Here is a 7,660-nt window from a genome sequence, read left to right as displayed (position 1 = left end):
GATGGTAGTGCTCTTGTCTCACATGGCTGTCATTGCCGCGGTGTAGCCATTTGATTAATCTGAAACATGCCTCATTAATAACACCCACTTGGTTTGTTTGCGCACCGTGTATGGCTGGATGATCTCGGTTTGTTTCTACGTTTGTTTGATGTGTCAATAGATTAAAATTCGACGCATAAACCTTACAGCTTAGGAGTGCGAACTAAAAATAAACTTAGGCGCTTGTAGCTGATTAAACTAATTATATATTCTCCTGCCTGCAAGCGGGTGCTTTGTAATTGAAGTGCACATTGTCTCACAGGGATGCCAGTGCCTCGGTTTACCCATCAGATTCATTTAAATCTTGCATCGTTGATAACACCACTTCGTTTACACGTCTTGCTCGTACCATTCTCTTCTCCGTCCTGCACTACACTCGCTTGTGTTTCGACGTGTTATACGTGTGTTGCGGGGCACTGTGAGCATTCCAATGGTGGAGTTGGTAGCCACCATGGCGATCCGTCCACTGGTGTCCTTGCTGATGAACAAAGCGTCCAACTCCCTACTGGACCAGTACAAGGTGATGGAGGGAATGGAGGAGCAGCATAGGATTCTCAAAAGCAAGCTTCCTGCCATCCTTGACGTCATCACTGATGCTGAGGAGCAGGCAACGACACACAGAGAAGGTGCGAAAGCCTGGCTCCAGGAGCTCAAGACAGTAGCTTATAAGGCAAATGAAGTCTTCGACGAATTCAAGTATGAAGCACTCCGCCGTGAAGCCAAGAAGAATGGTTACTACACCAAGCTTGGCTTTGATGTTATAAAAATCTTCCCTACTAACAATCGTATTGTGTTCCGTTACAAAATGAGTCGCAAACTTTGTAGGATTCTGCAGGCCATTGAGGTACTCATAGTAGAGATGCAAGTCTTTGGGTTCAAGTACCAACAACAGCCACCGGTCTCCAAACAGTGGAGGCAAACGGATTATGTTATCATCGACCCACAAGAAATTGCGAGCATATCTAGAAGCAAAGATATGAAGAATATTGTCGATATACTACTTGGTCAATCTACCAATGCAGATCTCACTATTGTTCCCATTGTTGGAATGGGTGGCCTTGGCAAAACGACATTAGCACAACTCATATACAATGAACCTGAAATTCAGAAGCATTTCCAGTTGCAACTTTGGGTCTGTGTCTCTGATACATTTGACGCGAACTCCCTGGCTAAGAGTATAGTTGAAGCATCTCCCAAAGAAAAATGATGATACAGATAAACCACCACTGGATAGACTTCAAAAATTGGTTAGTGGGCAGAGGTTTCTTCTTGTACTGGATGATGTCTGGAACAGAGAGGTCTATAAGTGGGAAAGGCTGAAGGTATGTCTTCAACATGGTGGCATGGGTAGTGTAGTGCTAACAACAACTCGTGATAAACCAGTAGCTGAAATTATGGGTGCAGGAAGAGCCTACAATCTCAATATGTTGGAGGATTGCTTCGTAAAGGAAATTATTGAGGCTAGAGCATTCAGTTCAAAGAAAGAAAAGCCTGTCGAGCTAAGCAAGATGGTTGATGAGATTGTAAGCAGATGTTCTGGCTCTCCTTTGGCTGCAACTGCACTAGGCTCTGTACTTCATACTAAGACCAGCGTGGAAGAATGGAAGGCTATATCATCTCGAAGCTGCATTTGCACAGAAGAAACTGGAATTTTGCCAATATTAAAGCTTAGCTACAACGACTTGCCATCACACATAAAGCAATGCTTTGTCTTTTGTGCAATATTTCCCAAGGATTACAAGATTGACGTGGACAAGCTGATCCGACTATGGATTGCAAATGGCTTTATCCCAGAACACAAGCAAGATAGTCTTGAAACCATTGGAAAACATATTTTCAATGAGCTTGCCTCAAGGTCATTCTTTCTGGACATAGAGCACTAGTGCAGAACCGGCCTTTAGTGTCGGTTCGTAACGGCCTTTAGTGCCGCTTCTACAACCGGCACTAAAGAGTAGGGACTAAAGGTCCCTCCTTTAGTACCGGTTCGTCACGAACCGGCGCTAAAGTGCGAACACGTGGCACGAGCCAGGCCCGGGTACGCGTAGGGCTTTAGTACCGGTTGGTAACACCAACCGGTACTAAATGTTTGAGTGTTTTTTTTTCATTACATTTTTTTGTTTGCTGGTATTTCAAGATACTACAAATTGTACACGTTATGCATATATATATAAATAGATTTTCTCGCACGTATAGAACCACATATATATATATATATATATCATTGAATGTCTCACAACCAACACCATTATTCACACATACACATGTATGCATATACAATTTCTCCTACATATGTTGCCTTGGTGCCTCCGGAGCACGATGACAAGTGGTTCATGGGGACGGTAGCGGGTAATAGTATTCTCCTTCGGGATTTATGACCTGGTCGAGCAAAAATCCGGCTATTTCCTCTTGAGTATGCGGTCCGATGGTAGGAGCTTATCCCGCACCTCTCTAAACTGTTAAGAAGGAGATCAATATGCATGTGTGTTAGTTGTGTGACTAGATATCGATAATGGTGTGAATAGTATTCTGACAAATGTACCCAGTCCTGTCTATCAGATCTGCTCCTTTCGGACGTCATCATGCGAATGTTCTCGCAAACATAGAATGCACACAAATTATTCCTCGACGCCTGCTTCAGGGCCTTTACGAGAATGGAATTGAATCAGATAATGATTAATCAAGCATGATAATTAATTAATGATATTGAAACAAGAATTAAATAGATGGTAGCTAGCTAGTACTACTTAATTACTTACCTTTGGTCGATGCCAAAACAACTTTTGTTTCCATTCGCCTGGAGTCACCGCGATGAACTTTGCCCATGCCCTGCCCGCCAGCAAAGAAAATTAATAAAGGGGTTATTAAATGGTTCATATCAGAAAATGAAGAACTAATAATAGGCCGAGATATATATAGTTAATAATGATTGAAATTACCTGTTGACTATCCCCTTCATGATGGTGAAGTCACTTTCTTCTTTAGTTAGCGAGTCCAGTAATTCAACTTTTCCTTCCTCAACTTTAATGTCTATCAAGACCCAGTGCCAATTGCATGCGCACACGTTTGCATGTCTTAAATAAGCGGGCATGTGCATAAAATTAATCAACTACCGTAAACCGTATACACTTACTTATTAACATCTAGCTAGCTAGTAAGCAAAAACAGAATTTGTAGTACAAGACAGTCTGACTCACGGGAAGTTGTAAGGAAGTAGTATATCTTCATTGCTATTGAGGCGCTTCAAGAACTCTACCATGCTTTCCTCTACACCTGCTTGATAAAATGGATACTTCCATATGTCCTCATTAATGGTATTTGGGTCAATGAACCCAATGCCATAGCGTCCGGATTTTTTCATTTCATACATCTTCATCCTGCATATAATACCACAGAAAAGAATATAGTGAGGATAATTACATGTAATGATTGATCAAAATTATAACTACATAATTAGCTTGAGACTTAAATTACAGAAAGAAATCACTTATAGACAATAGCAACTAACGATATATTTGTCGAGTGCGTCTTGATTGAATAACTGATATAGTTCTGAATACTCAATGGACAGAGCTTTCTCATGGTAATAATGATCCTTCTTGACATTCACCATGAGGGACACTCGATTGGAAATCTTGGTCATGTTCATGTACCATTGATGCAATTCATACATTCTCATTGGGAGGTCCTTGACCTTGTCTGGATGGACCAAAGGTTGGACCCAGGCATATTTCCATTTTATTTCTGATTCTTTAAACGGAGACATGGGCTCGATTTCGAGGAGTTGTCCAACAGAGATCTTGAGCATTTCAGCCTGCATTATATGCTCCTCCGTTATTACCACATCGCCCTGCTGGGGAATGCTAACGGTTTGCCCACAATAATATTTGGCGCGCGTACTCCTCTCATGTGTTGTTGGCACAACAAGCGGGGGGGATCTCTTGCGCCGCCTGTTCTCCCAGCTGGGGAACGATTTTCCCACATTTTTTGCCAGCTGCTTGTTGGCTCGAGCTCGAGCTCGCTTCCTTCCGTAGCCGTGCTCGATGTAGCTTCCTGATTTGACGCTTATAGTCTGAGTCAACAGGCTTGGGAGATGGTGCTCTATCCATATGAATGAAGTGGTCAATCGTTTTCTCAGGCACTTTCTCCTTTGGCGGCGGTGCCGGTTTCGGTCCAAAATGGGCGTCCACTTGGGCCTGCACTATGGCTGCGTTTTGCTCCTCGGTCATGTTGTAAGGCCTCTGAGGAAGAGGAGCGAGGCTTGGACCATATTTATATCGCTTGTCTCCGCCTGTACTTCCTGAACTACCTCGACTCATACCGCTACGCACCAAAGCTGCAGCATGTCTCTTCTGCGATTGCTGAGACGGCTGACGTGGAGTTGGACCAGGAGAAGTGGCCTGACGATGTGCCGGACTTGAAGCAGGAGGTGTGGCCTGACACGGTGCCGGACTTGAAACCGGACAAGTGGCATGATGTTGTGCCAGACTTGAAACCGGAGGAGTCAGCTCACGCGTTCGAGGACTTGGAGGAGGTGGCGGACTTCGAGGAGGAGTCGTCTCACGCGTTCGTGGACTTGGAGGAGCGGGAGTCTGCTGACTCGGTGGCGGACTTCGAGGAGTCGGCAGACGACGCGGTGTCGGTGGACTTCGAAAGATGATACAATCCTTGCTTCATAGGATGATACGATGTATGGCCTGTCCCAGTGTGCGCTCGTCTTCACCTCCAGGAATGTTAAGCGTTAGCCCCGAATATGGGTCCACCACTTCATCAACCATGACATGAGCATAGCCCTCTGCAATCGGGATGCAATGGTAGGTTGCTTCGGGGGTCACTGGAAAAGCAACGCCATCCGCCACCTTCATGGATATGTTCTTCATTTTGGAGTGTAGCTCACAGTTAGTGTTCTCTATGATGTCATCCACAGGGTATGTATCTAGCAGTGTGTCGCCCGGGGCAGAACCAACACTGCTTCTCGGCATGGATGGGACGGTGCTATCCAATGATGGACGATCATCCGCTTGATGTTGTCACTGCTGAGACCCCCTTTCCTGGCTAAGTGAGTCGATCTACTGCTGCTGCTGCTAGAATTTGAGTGCCAGGTCCGCGTGCCTTGCTTCTTGGCCTTGAAGACGTTCTGCGTCCTGCTTCCTCTACTCCTCCTCCAGCTTCCTCTTCTTCTCCTCCTCCATCTTCTTTCTTGCACGGAACCTGTAGTCATCATTCCAGTCCGAAAAGCCCTCATACCAGGGAATAACACCCATGCCTCGTGTTCTTCCCGGGTGTTCAGGATTTCCTAGGGCGCGCGTAAGCTCGTCGTTCTCTCTATTGCGTGTGAACACCCCCGCTCGAGCTTCTTCTATTGCGTCAAGTATCTTTTGTTTGGCTCCTTTTAGACTTGCCTTCTTCGAAACCAGGCCTGTCTTCGGGTCCAACGCCCCCCATGCACATAGAACCAAGTTCTGCACCTAGGGGGGCAGCTCCTAGTAATCGGAGTGACCCCTGCACCCTCCATCTCTTGCTCAGACTTATCCCACTTACGCAATCCCACCGCGTAGCCACCTGGACCAAGCCTATGGAACTGCGTCTTTCTTGCGGCATTTGCCTTGTTTTTCATCGACCGTTCCTTAGATAATTCTGAATCCTTGAAGGTCACGAAATTGTCCCAGTGTTCTCTTTTCTTCTCCAGTGTTCCCTTGAAATCTGGAGTCTTCCTTTCATTAGCGAGGTAGTTGGCCCATACAGTTTTCTTGTGGGTGTTGAATGCAATTGCCATCTTCTTAAGAGCAGCGGCCTTGACTTTCTCCACATCTGCTTTAGTGAAATGATCTGGTAGGGTGAAATGTTCCATCAGAGATTTCACCAGGTCTTCTTTGGCTCTGGCATCGACCCAAGTAACACCTGGACGTTTAGGCTTTGGCTCTTTCCATTCTTGAATGGAGATCGGGAGTTTGTCCTTCACAAGAACTCCGCACTAATGAGTCCACTTATCCGCAACGTTCTTAGGCGTGAGGGGTTCGCCACTAAGTTTGGTGGATTCGATGTGGTACTTTACACCATCCTTTAACAATCTGCCCGGGCCTCGCTTTGTCTTGCTGTCTGTAGAAGCAGATTTGCTCGATCCGGAGGGCTGAAAGAAGAAAGATCGATTCGTTAATATATCTTCAATAAAAAAACATGTGATGATCACCAGGATGCATGCTTATATAAATATATACCTCGCCGGAAGTCTTTGTTATTTGAAGATCAGCATTGTCTGTGTCATCACTAACATTGTCTGTGTCATCATAATCATAGTTCATGACTTCATCAGCTCGGTCGTCGAGATGGAATATCTTTTCATCACCCTCTCCGGTATTGTTCAGATATTGGGAGCCGTCATCATTCAGATCATCTAGCCTATGAGGGCTGCGATGATGTCGAACAATTCCTCTTCTCTCTCTCTGCCGGTATTGTCCGCCATAGCTTTTACTTTACTAATTAATACAGAAGAAATATAAAACAATTTAGTATTCAAATTACAATGCATGGATGCAATTAATCAAGAAGGAAAAACTGAATCTCGAATACATTGTCTCGAATATATAATCTCGAATACATCATCGTCTTAATATATATAATCTCGAATACATCATCTCGAATATTATATATCGAATACATCACTAGCTAGGTACCTAATAAAGATCGAGTACTACAGAAGAATCTAGGGTGCCACTCGCGGTTCCTGGGGCGCGGGCGGTGCACACCCAAAGAGAAGGAACCATCACAAGATCATATCTCCGGTCATCTGCCCAAAGAACCCGCCAAGTAGTGGAGAACCTGACGTCGTCCATAGCAGCCATGTAGCGATGGACGGGCTCATCTTCCTCCCTGACACGGCGATGCACCACCTCCGGCGGGGCCGGCTGCCTCTGCACCGAATGTGGCCCACGCGAACGCCACCAAAGAAGATCAGGGTCGACGACAGGACCCAAGGTCGGGTTCCTCAGCAAGCGGCGCGCCCCTCCAGGTATCGGACATGGGTCCTCTGAAGCATGACGTCGTCGCGAACGGGTCGACGGCGAGGATGCGGGCCAGGCATATCGCCAGGAACAAATACTATATGCCCGTAAAAAGTAACATTTTTTAAATGATTGGATTGTGATAACTAAAATTCTATATATATGCAAATTCTAACAATTTGACATTAATCTAATTCATCTAACTAAAACTAATTCTAAAATTTCCTGATTATATAACTAACATTTCTATAACAATTTTAATATTTATATAACTAAAAAACAGAAAAATTGCTAACATTTCTATAAATATTTCTATAACTAAAAAACAGAAAACATTTATAACATTTATATATAACTAACATTTCTAATAACTATATAACTAAAAAACAGAATAATTTCCTAACATTTCTATAACTAAAATACAGAAAAAAAATTAACAAACAAACTAATAATGTGTGTCTGTGTAGTGTGTGTGTGTAGTGTGTGTGTGTATAGTGTGTGTGTGTGTGTGGACATGGCGGCCGGGGCGAGCTCACCGGCGAGGCGACGACGGGGCGACGGGACGGGGCGGCGACAACGACGGGGCGGGGCGGCGACAACGGGGCGGGGCGGGGCGCGGCGAC

At 44.9% G+C, this 7,660-nt stretch overlaps 1 pseudogene; it reads left to right on the top strand.

Annotated features, from left to right (window-relative positions):
* The first annotated feature begins 490 nt into the window (after positions 1-490).
* The window catches only part of LOC119350067, a 16,513-nt pseudogene continuing 9,343 nt past the window's right edge, over positions 491-7,660 (top strand).

Source organism: Triticum dicoccoides, chromosome 1B (assembly GCF_002162155.2).
Source record: "Triticum dicoccoides isolate Atlit2015 ecotype Zavitan chromosome 1B, WEW_v2.0, whole genome shotgun sequence".
Taxonomy (NCBI): domain Eukaryota; kingdom Viridiplantae; phylum Streptophyta; class Magnoliopsida; order Poales; family Poaceae; genus Triticum; species Triticum dicoccoides.
The sequence above is the reverse complement of the archived record's forward strand: the minus strand, read 5'-3'. Positions and strand labels throughout refer to the sequence as shown.